Source organism: Sapajus apella, unplaced genomic scaffold, assembly GCF_009761245.1.
Source record: "Sapajus apella isolate SASKATOON/1434 unplaced genomic scaffold, GSC_monkey_1.0 scaffold34, whole genome shotgun sequence".
Classification (NCBI taxonomy): Eukaryota; Metazoa; Chordata; class Mammalia; order Primates; family Cebidae; genus Sapajus; species Sapajus apella.
In genome coordinates this window covers 15,329,663-15,346,923 of record NW_022436974.1, presented here as the reverse complement: position 1 = coordinate 15,346,923, position 17,261 = coordinate 15,329,663, and the positions used below count along the sequence as shown (strand labels likewise).

Here is a 17,261-nt window from a genome sequence, read left to right as displayed (position 1 = left end):
AATCTACCTAAGAAGCAGGGTACTAATCAGAACCATATAAATGATCAACAATACCAGAAAATAAATCAAATCCCTCAGGGTATAATTCACTCTCAAGTCCTTTAGTCATCTCAAAATAAACTGCTTCAAGGTTTTAAGGAACTTTCAGTTTCCTTACTACTTAAAAACCTTCCATTATAATACTGGTATTATTCATCCCTTTAAAATTAAATTTAACATTTTTCTTTAAATAAAGCTTAAAGAAATCATCCATATAGAAGAGTGAACAACATGCAGACTACCTTTATGAACATCCACCCTAGAATGCTCTTTGCAACAGGAAGGTAACAGGGCAGAGATTTGGTCTGTAATTGAGCTGGATCTCAGTCTGTTCATATAAAATATTTGTCTTACTTTTCTCCCTTTAGTTCTACTTAATTTGCTCAGATCAGTTGATAACTAGCTAATATTGAAAACAAAACTGAAAAAAAGATTCTTAATAAAACTCAATTTCACCTACAATCTGTTTATGAGGTATTATTGGCAAACTCGATGAAGAAAATATAAAATAGCCCAGGCGCAGTGGCTCCTGCCTGTAATCCCACCACTTTGGGAGGCCGAGGAGGGCAGATCACCTGAAGTCAGGAGTTCGAGACCAGCCTGGCCAACATGGTGAAATCCCATCTCTACTAATACCAAAAAGGTTAGCTAGACATGGTGGTGAGCACCAGTAATCTCAGCTACTCAGGAGGCTGAGGCAAGAGAATTGCTTGAACCCAGGAGGCAGAGGTTGTAGTGAGCTGACATCATGCCACTGCGCTTCAGCCTGGGCGACAGAGTGAGACTCTGCCTCAATAAAAAAATATAATAAATATAATACAATATATTATAGTCCAATTTAGAGACATAATGGAGAAAATCAATAAATGAGTTGTTTTACTTTTAAAAAACATATAAAATGTAACATACAAATGTCTCAGCTATAACTTCAAAAAAGGGGAAAAAGTTATTCATAATTCATTAGTAATTTGTTCACTTTTAATCTTCAGCATATAATGATTAAATATGAATTCAAATGATCTAACTTGGCCTTGATTGCGAGCAAGAAATGGCAACGTAACTACAAACATTCATTTACTTAAAATGTTTCCTTTAGTAGGTCCAATTATTACACAAGTTAACATCTGATAAACACATGGTTTTTAGATAAGCAGCTACCCTGGCCAATACTGCTTAAAGAACAAAGAACAAAACAGTCAGAGTACCCATGGAACGGCAGAATGACACAAAGCTTTCACAATTCAGACTATTTGTAACAAAAATCAAACAGTTAATCCAACTTGGATATGCATGCTTCAGTTTCTGAGAGTAAAAAACAGAATTTAATCTGCTTTCTCTAGATCTTCACAGAACTTTATAATTGGCCTATGGCACTGAACATATTATACTAGATTTCAGTTTCAGCAACAGTATTTTAAACAAACATACACACACACAATTTAATATTACGTAGTGCATGGTGTGTGTGTGTGTGTGTGTGTGTGTATATATATACAGTGTGTGTGTGTATATATATACACAGTGTGTGTATACACACACACACACTGTACTACATATGGTATAAAACATATGTGTATGTATACACACATTTATCTATATTATATTCCCATTGTGATCTTTCTTCTCTCCACTGCATCACTGTCATCTTCTTTGCAATGCCTCCCATATGCCAAGTACTCTTATCTCAGGTGTTTGGTATTGCTGTTGCTTCTGCCCAGAATTCTCTTCTCCTAGATACCTATGCTACAAGCTCCCTTCACTTCCTTCCTATAGATATTTGCTCAAGTGTCACCATATTAGACAAACTTCCCTCAATATTTATGCAAAATAACAAAGCCTTGGGCATTCCTCTATCTCTAAACCCTCATTATCCCCCTTACTCTGCTAATTTATCTCCAAAGCATTTATTACCATCGAACTTATCATAATTTGTTTAATGTCTTTCTCTCTTAAAATGTTTTTAAGTTCCACGTGGGCAGGACTTTTTTGTTCTCAGCTCTATCCTCAAAAACCCAGAATAGTGCCTCAAATATAATGATCAGTCACATTTTTTAATATATTCATTTTGGTATGCATATGGGCACTCTTAACAGGACATTTTTTTTTTAAAGCATCCAAAATTGTATCCTTACATAAGCTAAATCAACATTTTACAACTCTCTATACAACCTGCTATTCCCAAAAGGTTGACAACCAAAGCTGAGCCCAATACATGTGCAAAGTTTCAAATTTCAAATTAAAAGAGGATCTAACAAATCAAGGCTTTTACTATAATACTTACTAAAAACTATAGTATGCTTTAGTATTGATCACAGAAAAACTGGAGTTATTCTGAAGGATAACTACAGAAGCTAAAAAAAGAAAAAAATACTTCACACATAATAAAACAGGAAAAATGAAGAATTCACATTGAGATTATGAATTTAGAATAGACCAAATGTAAAACCAAAGTTATACAAGTATTACCAGTGGGGCGCGGAGGATATTGAATAAAACTAGCAGTATATACTTTCCCATAGTATTTAACTCAGCCAGTCACTTTGTCCACGCAGTAATTTTTCACCTGTACAATGCTTCTAACATAATAGTACCCTGAAAATGCTTCCAAATTTGTGCTCCAAATCAGGAAGAAAAATATTCTTCCCACCTGACCAACCAAAAGTAAATTGTCCCGAACAAAAAGTGACACTTATCCTGGGACTCTAAAAAGTTACTGCTTTTCCTACTCTCCATTCAGAAGATACTATTACTTAAAAAGCAAAAACTGTAACAATTTCCCTTGCCAACCAAAAAGTTACCAAAATGAGGACAGATCTTACATTTTCTTTTCATTATTTTATCTCAAGAATATAAAAACTGAAGTACCTTCCTAAATATTCATTAACAATTTCTGAATTCCATACACACACATACAAAAAACCATAATTACCATATGGCAGGTAGGGTATTTGCTTGAGGTATGAGTGAAAATTTATGAAGACTTCTAAAATTTAAGGAGATGAAGATAACAGGCCTAAAAATAGGCCTACCATGGAAATGAAAATCACTTTTCCATGTAGAGAAAGCAGAATGAACCAATATCCACCATATAAACATAAATGCTCTCACTTTTATTATTTCATATGTCCTTCAACAAACAACTACTTACATAGATAAAGCTGATGTTAATTGTATTTATATAGGCAAGGTCACAGGAGATAAGAGACAGATTAATCACTAGAATTAAATTTTTGCAAAGGATAAGGATCCATTAAAACATACAGCAAGTGAATGCTCAACCAGCCAATTTAATACATGTTCTAAATCAAAAACCAATTAAAAACAAAAACAATAGAAAAATACAAATACAAAATACTATTTTTATATTCTGGGTAAGTCTTTTTTTTTTTCTCGTTAACAAAGTACAAAAAATTTAGAAGCAACCAGTTACCAAATGGTTTCATTAATGTTACAGTCATATTCCTAGTGTAAGCCTTTACAAAGTCTTCGCACCAAGCAGAGTTCATCAACTTCGGCCTATACAGATTTCCCCAGGCAGACTTCATCAACTTCAGACACTTAAATTAGGATACTCAGGGTTCATTTCTACAGCAAGTCAGGCAACCCAGCCAGTGGCATGCAACATTAAAAAGCAGAGGTCTCAAGTTCCCATCTAAAGAGGAACTCACTAGGCTACATCAAAACCACACTGATATCCAAGTACGATTTTCTAAAAAAGAAGTCTGGCTTAAACCAATAATAGTTTTTTTGTTTTTTGTTTTGTTAATCAACACATCCCAATCATTTAGCCAAATACAGTAATACATATAAAATTTAGTAATCCCTTTCAAAAGGGCCATTTTGAAAGACATCATTTTTTTTTTTTACAACTGCCCTCACAATTTTACAGCCTAAGATTGATTTCTTCAGTCATCTAGAAAATTGTAGATACACTTAGTTTCAAAGGCAAATTAACTGGTTAATCAAATTTTGATTCACTGATCCAATCTTCGTAATTTTTCCTCGATGGGAGTAGAAACAAAAAGAATATTTGCCAAGAAATACTAGAGGATAAGAAGCCTTTATATGAAGTATCAGCAAAAATTTTTTTCATGTAGCAAAATTGTTTTAAGTATTTCAAAAGTATGCAAGTTGAAATTAGACATAAGCTAACTGAAGTTACACACAGGCACAACTGCCCTAGTCCTAAGTGTCAAGTGTCTAGGAAACACAATGAATAGTCTTACTTCTTAATCCAATTATGTGAAAGGGATCATAAAATATGGTCCAAATTAAGATTTTATCTGTAAAGTTTATGGGGTCTTCTGTGAGAAATACAATGTTGTATTTTTATATAACTTCCAGTAGAATTAACTCAAAACCATGCTCTTCAGACTGACTTATACCTTAATAAATCTAACCAACATATTAATTGGACTTTAGTAACTGGGGAAATACTCTTAAAGACAAAATATGGAATGCTAGTATAATGACAGAGATTGACAAGATAATCAGATGCTTTTGTAACAATACTAATGAAGCTAAGGAACCTAATTCATAATCTACGTGGACATGTCCCAGAATAAAGAGTTAATCAAATGACACTACAGTCTGACCATGAAATACTATGAGGTCAACAAATGAAGGGTACAAAACTTAAAAGCTATCACGGGAAAATGTTCACCATATATTAAGTCAAAAACCATAGTAAAGAAAAATACAAAGTATGACTCCATTTTTTAAAACTGTATGTGAGGGGATGAGCATTGTGGCTCATGCCGGTAATCCCAGTGCTCTGGGAGGCTGAGGTAAGATGACTGCTTGAGGCCAAGAGTTTGAGACCACCCTAAGCAAGATAAGGAGATTCTGTCACAACAACACCAAAAATAATAATTTTTTGTTGAGACAGGATCTCCTAAATTTTGTAAATTTTTTTGTTGAGATAGGATCTCCTAAATTTTTTAATTTTATTTATTTTTTTTGACACGGAGTCTTGCTCTGTCACCAGGCTGGAGTACAGTGGCACAATTTTAGCTCATTGCAACCTCCGCCTCCCGGGTTCAAGCAATTATCCTGCCTCAGCCTCCCAAGTAGCTGGCACAACAGGTGCACACCACCACATCCAGCTAATTTTTGTATTTTTAGTAGAGGTGGGGTTTCACCATGCTGGCCAGGATGGTATCGATCTCTTGACCTCATGATCTGCCCACCTCAGCCTCCCAAAGTGCTGCAATTACAGGCATGAGCCACTGCGCCTGGCCAAAATTTTTTAAATTAGCGCTTGTAGTGGAAGCTGAGGCAGGAGGACAGCTTGAGCCCAGGAGTTTAAGGTTACAGTGAACTGTGATTATGCCATTGCACTCCAACCTGGGCAAAAGGGCAAGATCCTGCCTTAAAAAAAAAAGGTGTATATGTGTAATATTTTCTTATATATACTGTATTTGCCCAAATGTAGGGTGATGCATAAAGAATCAAACACTTCCAAAATGACTCAGCAACTAAGTCCTATATGAACAGTTAGTAAAAAAGAATTTATAAACGAACTATAACACTGTTACTCCCATAAACTAATCTCAGTATCTCTCAATATACCATAGCACACAGCAATTCTGTATTGTAATTTATCCCACACCCTTTTGAACATTATCATAATCAACAGCAGTAAGGAGAGCCACGACACATTCTTTATTTCCTCAAGGATGTGAGGAAGAGGTGGTAAGAATAAGAGTTGCTAGGCCAGGCATGGAGTCTCACGCCTGTAATCCCAACACTTTGGAAGGTTGAGGAGGGTAGATCAGTGGAGGTCAGGAATTGGAGACCAGCCTGACCAATATGGTGAAGCTCTGTCTCTACTAAAAATACAAAAATTAGCCAGGTGTGGTGGCACATGTTTTATAACCCCAGCTACTTGGGAGGCTGAGGCAGGACAATTGCTTGAACCTGGGAGGTGGAGGTTAAAGGGAGCTGAGATTGCCATAGCCATAGCAATCCAGCCTGGGTGACAGAGTGAGACTTCATCACAAAAACATTTTTTAAAAAAGAATAAGAGTTGCATGGCAATGTGAGAATCTGGCAGCCACTATGCCAGAAGCAGGTCAATATTTTGAATACCAGTTCAATGGCAGATGAGCCTTAAGGAATCTCTAGACCCCACGCTCAAAGTTTCAAAGTCCTAACTCTTTAAAAAAAAAAAAAAAAAAAGGCCAGGTACAGTGGCTCACGCTTGTAACCCAGTACACTGGCGGCTGAGGAAGGCAGATCACTTAAGGTAAGGAGTTTGAGACCAGTCTGGCCAACAAGGCGAAACCCCATCCCTACGAAAAATACAAAAATTAGCTGGTTGGTGACACACGTCTGTAATCCCAACTACTTGGGAGGCTGACGCAGGACAATCATCTGAACGTGGGAGGGAGAGGTTGTGGTGAGCCAAGATCACCCCACTGCACTCCAGTCTAGGTAACAGAGTGAGAGAGAGTCCATCTCAAAAAAAAAAAAAGAAAAAGTAAAAAGCTGCAGCTGTAGGAAAAAAGGAGTTCATTGGCACAACTAGATATGCTATTTCCGCCACTGTGTTCTTAGCAACATGAACGGACTAAGATTCACACACGTAAAAATTATAAAATATAAAGATAGAGTGGGACATGGTGACATGCACTTGTAGTCCCAGCTACTTGGAAGGCTGACAGGAGGATCGCTTGAGCCCAGGAGTTCAAAGATGTAATGTGCTATAATCATGCCTGTGAACAGCCACTGCACTCCAGCCTGGGCAACACACTGAAACCCTGTGTCTTAAAAAAAAGGCAACCCTCCCCCGACCAGAAATGTAAAAATAATTCTACCATTTGTAAAATTGCCACGTAAAATGAAAGCGCTTTCCCTCCCTAAAAACTATTCAACAGAAAAACTCCTATAAATCTTCACAAACTATCTCATTATCTGATCCGTTTATTTTAATGAAGTTCTTTCTGAAGAAGATAACCTGAAAAGACCTCCATCAATGCTAGTTTCAGGTGCTTATGAAGAAATAAAAAATTTAACATAGATGTAAGTATTCCTGGAAATATACATATCACATAATTGCATAACTGTGTTGGGTATCTTCAGAACACTTTACAAAGCAACAAAATAAAGTTATGTTGCAGAGATCAGAAATATGTGAGGAATGAAACAAACTGTCTTAGTGTACAAGAAGGCATGGTGACAGCCTGTAAAACAATGTCTAAATTAAATTAAATTTAAATTTAAAAAACCTTACACAAAAGATGTTACAGAACTTTAAAAAGGGACTCCGTATGACCAAAAAAACACAAAATACACAAGATATACATGAATGTAAAATGAGTCAAATGTTATGTGATAAGGTATGTATGAGTGGGGAAAAGAAACCACTATATTAAAATCATAGATTCCTTTTCCAATAATTAAAAATTTATTTATGTATTTATTTTTATAAAAACAAGGTCTCCCTTTGTTGCCCAGGCTACTCTCAAATTCCTGGGCTCAAAGGATCCTCCTGTCCCAGCCTGCCAAAGTGCTGGGATTACCACAGGCATAAACCACTGCACTCAGCCAGATTACTTTTTATAAACGTTCATATGTATTCTAACTACTGGGTTTCAATATTATAAGGTTGACTGCTTCATCTATATCCCTAATATTTATACATTTACAAAGGTAAAATAAATAAAACTTGAGGGGCTGTCTCATTGGGAAAATGTGGGCTTGCTTTATATTTGGGGTTACCTTACATTCAGGTATATACAGTACATGTGTATATATGTTTGCGTGTATATATATTCCAAAATGCTTAAAGTGAGACAGAGGTTGGAGCCACACACTTTCAGAGCTATCCCTTTTGCTGGAAAGACCTGAATGCAATTCAAATCAACAACTGACTGATTTACCTACTGATGCCAAATACTGAGATACACAAAGCTGAAAAGATGCAAAATTGCTCCCCTACTAAACTGAGGTCTTTGGAGGTAAAGATACAGCCTCACAATACATTGTAGTGGTTGTAATCTATATGTATAGGATTCAGAGATAGCAAAAAGATCTAGTGATATTTTGGAGGGGAAAGCAAATTTTCCCTGGTTTCAATTTCATACTCTCTTAACTCATCATATCAGTTACAGCACCTTTCACACTTCATTACGATTACTAGCTCATATATCAGTGTCTCCCATGAGAGAGCTCACTAAAGGTAGTATCATGTCTTCTTCATTCTCATATTCCCAACACCTAGCAGGATACATCTTAAATGCGTATTAAATTAATATTAATAAACGAAATGTAACTTAGAAGACACCTGTAGAAAGCAACAATATCCTATTAATCTAAGCTTTAGTGCAGCGACAGTTTGGAAAAAAAAAAATACATTAGCAATCTAGGGAGTAGCATAATTGCTTTTTCAAGTTTATACCACCCCATATTCCTCCTGCCAATAGTGATATTATGAACTGCCTCAATAAAAAGCCTCTACTTCAAGAACAGAACATAGAAGATATTTTTAAAAAGACATTTTTCTAGCAGAGAAAGGACTGACATCCTTTTTATCTGTGGCAGAGGAAAGAGGAGGGACTGAAAAGGGAATATGTAGAGAAGAAAGAATTCATATAGAGCTGGGTACACAAAAAGTAAACCCCTAAGATATTATATATTAATATATGTCTGAAACTTAGCCTGAACCAAAGCCAAATTTACTGAACTGTCCAAACTTTAATTTTAAAAGTACAAACTTTATTGTTTTAAATGGACTCATTATGTTAATTATCCTAAAATTTTTATCAACACTCAAAACATATTTTTCAAATCACTCCAATCTACTGTCTTTTAAAATTATTTATTATTTGTCTCTTTACCCACTAATGTCATAAATAGAAAAACTCTTAGAACAAAAGTGGAAAGTGTAAGTCATGAAAATGCTCTACAGAAAAACATGAACTCTTGGAATACTCTCAGACTTCACTGCCACTGACTTGTATTTTCAAGTGAGTTGTTCCTCCCCCCTCCTCTGATTATCAAAATGTTTTAAATTACTACGTAAGACTTCTTAATATAAGAAAAGTAAACCTAGGGCTTTTCCTTGGCATTCTGGTAAACTCTGCATTCCTACCACTAGATGGCAGACTTACAGAGGACCAATAGGACAAGAACACACATGCATTCAGGCTCATCTGTAAACCGCATCCTTAAATCTGAGATCGTTTAGGATTGCATTCTAGTATTCTAAAGTGGTGATTTTTCAAACCTAGACACCTTAGGCCCATCCAGATTCCAAATAATGATTATTGTAAGGGATGAAGAAAATCATATTTCGGTTAAAGTACCACCTCAAAGATTTATTACTTCTATGTCAATTTTTATCAGAAATGAAAAATAAAGTTATTGAATGGAATAAAAACTCATCACTTAATATAAGAATTAAAAATTTTATTTAAACTTAATAAGAAAACCAAAGTATTACAATGCTTCAACATGAAAAAATAACATATCCGTGGTATAAATTACGTTCTCCTCTTTGAAGATCTTAAGTTTCATCATGACAACCCCGCCTATAGGAAAGAAAACATATTAAGTATCAAGTAATTTAAGAGCAAATGCCAAAATTACAAACACCTTTTTGTATTACATGCTTAGAACTTACTAATAGTTTATTACAGTCCAGTTAAATATAATCAGGACTCTTAAAAAAGCCATCTAGTATTGGATCAGAAATATACAAAAACCTCATTTCCTAAGCAAAATAAAAGTCAACTAACAATACATCAGGAGTACTACTTACCTCCACCAATGCTGTGAACCCAAATGGTCCAGGGTGGGGGCAGAAAAATTCTCCTTTAATTCCAACCAGACTGGGAAAAAGAAACCAACAATTGAGAAGCTCTGCAAGTACAGATTAGAGTACTATAAAGAAAAAAAAAATTATCTGGAGAGGTTAAAGGAATTGGGACTAAGTCGGGAGAAAAGTATGTCATTAGTTAGGAATGACCAACAGTCCTGGTTTTGTGCTGGAACAGTCCTGGTTCACACCTGTTGTTCCAGTGTCCCATTCAGATAGCACATCCTTTCATTCTTAAAAGTGACCCAAGTTTCGATGACAAATTATATATCACCTTAGTTATAAGCACACTAATAAAAGTTTACATGTAGCTAAGAAATTAATATACTACCAGTAGCAGCTATTCATAGCATATTTGCATTTTCCTTTTATGAGTGCTATATTCTGGTTCTTTCTCGGCCTCCTTAAAACACAAACATGCTTCTGCTCTGCCTACTTTGTCTTCTCACCACCCTACCCATGATCATTTTTTAACAATCATCTCTGCTTCTTTTTCACCCTGGGAAATTCATCTAATTTCTTAACCTCAAGGAAAATCTGTATGCAATTAATTCACAAATTTCTTCTCAGAAAAATCAATCTAAGATCTGGGGAGTTAAGAGACATTAGAATTTTTCACCTCTGTGTCCAAAAACATTTCACATTTAAAAAACAAGCACACAGTCTCAATTATAACCTAAATGTCCCATTTTTGTTTTAATCAACAACACTCATTCTTAACTTTGTTAAATTCTCAGGAATCCTCTGTCTCTTTGTATCTTCCACAATGTGCAACGCAGTGCCTTACACATGTGTTCATATGGACAGCATAAATATTTGTGGATTTGTAAGCAAAACCAAGGCCCATTTCTTCACTCTTAAGATCCAGGAGACAGAACTAAGGGTAACAGAGAAAAAAAACTCCCCTGTAGGTAGGTTAAAGTTATTCGTTAATAATCAAGCCCATATCTAAAAATTAAATAGGAATCCAGAAGATTTTTCATATCTTCTCTTAAAAAGTTTTCAATTCTGCCCACCCACAGGGAATAATGGATTGCAGTTAGACTCTGCCAGAGTCTCGCTCACTCAGAAAACACAAGTTCCGTTCCATGTTCCCAAAGCACTTAGAACAATGAGAATCTTTATATTCCACCTTCATGAAGCTTTGCAACCTTCTGTAAGAACAAACAGAAATCCCATTTATTCTAGTATTAACTGCATAGTATAATATGCCAATAATGTCTTAGGAGTTAGAAATATACAATAGTGGACAAAATTCCTATTATCATCGAGCTTATATGCTAATGGGAGGAAAGTAATCAATAAACAAATGAATAAATATGTGTCAGATGGTGGTAAGTGCTAAGAATTTCTTAGTTCTTGGAAGGGATGGGGCTATGTGTTTAGGGGAGGTTGCTAGGAAGAAGCTCTGCATGAAATGACTTTTGAGAATTAAAGCAACAGTGGTAGTGCGTCACCAACGGCCTGGAGGCCTGTGGAACTGACCATCGTGATCAACTACCACTTTCCACATAGTAAGCATGAAGGCCTCCCATTCATTCTATATCTCACATGTCTGCTTCACCCGTGCTAAACCAAAGACACATCAAACAGGATCCTCTCTTGGTAATTTTGCAAAGCCTCTGGCTTTATGTATATAGTACTAGAGACAGCGGAAATCTCATTTATTTACACACTTCACAATTAAAATGATCTGTTCACTTTGAGTCAAAATTACACCAGCCATTCATTACACCTGCGTAAGTGACATACCTATGGCAAGCAAGCATCCAAAGACCCTGTAAGCCAGGGGTTCCCGATCCCCAGGCTATGGATGGTTCCTGGTTTGTGACCTATTAGGATCTGGGCCACACTGGCTGGTGAGCTAGCAAGCATTACTGCCTGAGCTCCGTCTCCTGTCAGATCAATGGGGGCATCAGATTCTCACAGGAAATCAAAACCTATTGTGAACTGCACATGCAAGGAATCTAGGTTGTACACTCTTTATGAGAATCTAATGACTGATGATATGAGGTGGAACAGTTTCATCCCCAAACCATCCCCCTATACACCCCCTTCCTGCCAGTCTGTGGAAAAACTGTCTTCCATGAAACCAGTCCCTGGTGCTAGAAAGGTTGGGGACTGCTGCTGTAAGTCACTGAGTAACAAGTGAAAGCCATTTCTGAAAAATCCTTTTTCAAACTGCTGGAACTCAACTGCAGTAATGGCAGATGTAGCAACAAATAATAACCTATCTACATGGCTTTAAATTTTGAAATAATACTCAGTAAGTGGAAAATATGGGTAATTTTAATACATTATTAATATATCACTATAAAATAAAGCCATTAATAAATCATCATAAAATAAAACCAAAGTATTTTTCCTAGTAAGTTTAATCTGAAGCACTTAAGTTTCTATGAGAAGGAAAAATCAATAGGATTATTCTACAAGAAGAAATAATCACCACGGCAAAAAATATCTATCCTCACACACCTCATGATGATAAAACTGTTCTTATAAGATTCCTAGCAAGGTAGGAGGATGAATTAGGAGGATCACTTCAGCCCAAGAGTTTGGGCTGTAGTATGCAATGATGACACCAGTGAATAGCCACTGAACTCCAGACCAGGAAACATAGTGAGACCCTGTCTTGAAAACTTTTTTTAAAAAAAGACTCCATTTAACCCACATCACCTATTTCTCAGCATTAAAAAGTCTGACAACTTCATTTCCTAAAAAATGCCTTTCTTAAAAGGAATTATAAAGTATCTTCTGTATATCTTTATATAGATCTATATTTAGATAATATCCCATGTTTTCAAAACCACATTCTATCTATGAATGGATAGATGAAGAATCTCCTAAATTTCTTAAAGAATGTATCCTTATCTTGGCTTGTGTGAGAAAGCAATATAAACTTTTAAGTCGTCTAGACAAATAGGAAGAAAAATGTAACCACCTTTCTCCCATCATTCTATAGTACCAATCTTTCACCAGTTTGTTTTTTTTTTTCTTTGCTATGATTGCAAAGGATCTTCAAACAATGACTTCTACCCAATGACTACTTTTCAAGTTAATCTATTCCTAAACTTGACAAACACTGGAGAACATTTAACTAGTTTTTCTCACTTTTATGTTAGATACCCTCCAGAGTGACTGGGATTGGAAGGTGTCTTGTTATTAGCTTTTTTTTTTTTTCCTGAGACAGAGTCACTCTGTCACCCAGGCTAGAGTGCAGTGGCATGATCTCGTCTCACTGTAGCCTCTGCCTCCCAGGTTCAGGTAATTCTCCTGCCTCAGACTCCTGAGCAGCTGGAATTACAGGCATGCACCACCACATCGGGCTGATTTTTATACATTTAGCAAAGATGAGGTTTCACAATGTTGGCCAGGCTGGTCTTGAACTCTGACCTCATGATCCACCCGCCTTGGCTTCCCAAAGTGCTGGGATTACAGATGTGAGCCACCATGCTCGGCCATTTTTAGCTCTTTCTATAAGACGTTTCATTCAATTTCTCCCTATTAAAAATCTCTGGCTCACATTTATTTGGTAGTCTGTCCTAGGTACTATTCATTTTCAATGTGGGCTTCAAATACTGATGATGAAGATTTTAATTTACCATCACTGAAGTTCTGCTCTAGACTCTCCTGCTTCCATGCATGGTCCCATACAGTTCCACGTGCTACAACTGCACTGTAACAGGACTAAGCAACATATCAGAATGAGCAGAAAAATCTAGGATCAAATTTGAGATTAATGGTTCACTGTGATTTCAGGCATTTTTAATTAGTCACTCAGTTTTCATTTCCACATTTAAAAAATAGGATTAATATTTAATTTTCACAACATTGTGGTTAAGTAAGGTGATATAAGCTTTAAAACACCATTATAAATACTTTTATTTTTTTATTACCATCATTTTGTATTTATGTTTTCCCTAATTTTAGGAGATAATTCCTCTTCCACCTTTCCCATACAGTATTATGAAAATACCTCAAACTCAATTACTTCTGCAAAACCTTCATTATCTAATGCCCAATTTCTTCATCAACTGGGAAGTGCTACCATAGATACTTGCACTAAATCTTAAGAGTGGCAAAATCGTTGTAATGCACATATGATTTCTTCCTTTCTTTCTCTTTAAATAAAGACAGGGTCTTGCTCTGTCACCCAGACTGAAGTAGCTAGGACTACAGATGCATGCAACCACATTCAGCTAATTTTTTAAATTTCTATAGATACAAGGTCTCAATATGCTGCCCAGGTAGGTCTCAAACTCCTGGCCTTAAGTGATCCTCCTGCTTCTGCCTCCCAAAGTGCTCGGATTACAGGCATGAGCCACCGTGACTGGCCAAGATTTCTTTATAGATTACAAAATTCATTCATACCCTTAGTCTTCCAATTGTAACAACAGCCTTGTGACAAGGCAAGGAATGCTCTGTTATAGTTATCTCCATTGTAAAGATTTAAATACTTGTCTAAAGTAGCACAAACTAGTGGCTGTGTTGGAACTACATTTTTCAAACAGTAACCTTTCTACTAGTGGGAAAGATGAAGGTACACATACAAACTCTCCCCCAATTTCCATGTGGTCTGAGTGAGACTTGTTATCACTTTCTCTAATTACTCTCAACTCCACACATGCTCACAAATTCAGTGTTGTGTTTAATTCTCACGAATCTAATTCTTGCATATACGGTAGGCCACATCTTGTCTGGTTTAGTATATCCTCATTGGCATCATCATCTTCATCGTGGCTACAATGAACTAAAGTTGACAGAATATGAGGAAAGAGACACAATATTCAACTCAAGTTCACAAACTTCAAAAGTTCTGGGCATTCTCCATCTCCAAATGACTCAAACTGCAAGCCTTAATTTATAAGCAAGTTTAAAGAAGTCAAGAAGGTCAAAGAACAAACTAAAATACCTTACCAGATTTTAGATGAACAGGTCTTTTATGATTTTACATGAGAAAAACATGGGGCGATTTTCCAGTCATCTTTTGCCCTAGAGATGTAATTACTATCAGTTCTAAGTAATAGCAGAAGGGGTAAACTATGTTAAAAGGGGCCTCAAAAGTTTTAACACATTCTTGGTTAGTCATTAAGTTAGGAAAACATAACTCTGATGAAGAAAGTCAAAGAAAAATGAATTCTAGACTAAGTCTATAAGCCCAAGGATAAGAAGCAACTTATAAATAAGTTTTTCTCTTAAAAGGTTTCAGGCTGGGTGCAGTGGCTCACACCTGTAATATCAGCACTTTGGGAGGCTAAGGCAGGCAGATCAGCTGAGGTTAGGAGTTCAAGACCAGCATGTTCAACATGGTGAAACCCAATCTCTATTAAAATTACAAAAAATTAGCTGGGCACTGTGGTGGGCACCTGTAATCCCAGCTACTTGGGAGGCTGAGGCAGGAGAAGCACTTAAAGTCGGGAGGTGGAGGTTGCAGTGAGCTGAGATAGCACCACTGCACTCTAGCCTGGGCAACAAAACTCTACCTCAAAAAAAAAAAAAAAACGGTTTCCAATCTCCTGCTGGAAGAAATGGTTCTCTCCCTGCACTTGCACCTTCAGGTAGTCAAGGAGTATCTTAGCATTCCAAGTTGCTCTATAAATAGCTTTCTAACTTAGCTGCCAATTGCAATTCTACAGCTAATTTTTAAGTTAGTAACTACAGCTGTTCTTCACTGTCACTCAGCTATGCCAGGCAGTGTTTCAGGGATGGGCTATAGAAGCCACCTGAAGATAATGCCTTGATCTACTCTAGGTCAGCAAGTCAAAACAATATTTTGCAAGAATATGACAAACAAAAATGACAACCAGATACTCTATAAAGTCTAAGACCTTAAATTAATACCCAACACAAATTCCAAACCTGATAATGAATACACAAACACATAGTTGTGTGAAGAAAAGTTACTAAAGCTAATGTGAGAAAAGAAAAATAAAGAAATATTGCCTGCTAAACCCTAACTTCTCAGTCATTAAACAGCTGGTTTTACTTCAAAAAGGAAATGGATAATGTGATTATATCTTCCAATTCTGAAAATGGAGGCAAAGTGATCACATAAAGAAAAAACCAGAGGGCCAGGTGCGGTGGCTCATACCTGCAATCCCAGCATTTTGGAAGGCTGAGGCAGGGGGATCACATGATGCCAGGAGTTCAAGACCGGTCTCGCCAACATCCAAAAGCCTGTCTCTACTAAAAATACAAAATTAGCTGGACATGGTGGTGCACACCTATAATCTCAGCTACTTGGGAGGCTGAGGCATGAGAATCACTGGAACCCAGAAAACAGAGGTTGCAGTGAGCTGAGATCACGCCACTCCACTCTAGCCTGGGCAACAAAATAAGACTCTGTCTCAAAAAACAAAAAACAAACCAGAACTTCACTCCAGTTCCATACCAAAAGATCAAATGCAACTATTCTATAAACTTATTTTCTCTTGGATTATCAGTTTTAATAAACAAATTCATTGCAGAGAAACCCACTCCATTTTGTATATATCAATAAATCTTCACACCAATCTTATATATCAAAACCAGACAAATTCCCCCATGACAGCTCACCTGCAATAAAGTCAGTAACTGTAATTAGTGAAATTCATTTTTTTTCTTTTTTTTTTTTGAGATGATGGTGTCTCGCTCAGTCACCCAGGCTGGAATGCAGTGGTGAGATCTCAGGGTTTCATCACGTTGGCCAGGTTGGTCTTGAACTCCTGACCTCAGGTGATCCACCCACCTTGGCCTCCCAAACTGCAAGGGTTACAGGCATGAGCCACTGCCCCTTGTCTCTTTTCTACTCATCTAAGAGAAACGCTACCTTCCAAAATTCTGCCCCTCCCTTTCCAAACATGCAATCTGAAGACAGATGAAATTAGAGAAGTTAAAAAAAGTACCAACAACAATTAAAACTAGTTTCCTAGGTAAAATTACATATCGTACCCAACTAAAGATTATTCTAAACTACAACAGGCCAGGCACAGTGACTCACACCTGTAATCCCAGAACTTTGGGAGGCCGAGATGGGTGGATTACCTGAGGTCAGGAGTTCAAGACCAGCCTGACCAACATGGCAAAACCCTGTCTCTACTAAAATTATAAAAATTAGCCGGACGTGGTGTGAGTGCCTGTAATCCCAGCTACTCCTGAGGCTGAGGCAGGATAATCGCTTGAATCCTGGAGGTAGAGGTTGCAGTGAGCCAAGACTGCACCATGGCACTCCAGCCTGGACAACAAAGTGAGACTCTGTCTCAAAAAACAAAAACAAAAACAAAAACAAAACAACTACATCAATAAGTTGCTTATTTAATTTCAAGTCACAAAAGAAAAAGAAAAAAAAAAAAAAGGCCGAAAAGAAAGTTCACCCTTTATTGCAAATAATTCAAAACTAGATGTACATGCACTATAAGTAAAA

General features: G+C 36.7%; 1 protein-coding gene across 27 annotated transcripts in view; it reads right to left on the bottom strand.

Annotated features, from left to right (window-relative positions):
- Positions 1-17,261, bottom strand: part of PICALM (phosphatidylinositol binding clathrin assembly protein) — a 113,031-nt gene that overhangs the window by 70,566 nt on the left and 25,204 nt on the right. The gene's annotated exons all lie outside the window — the stretch shown is intronic.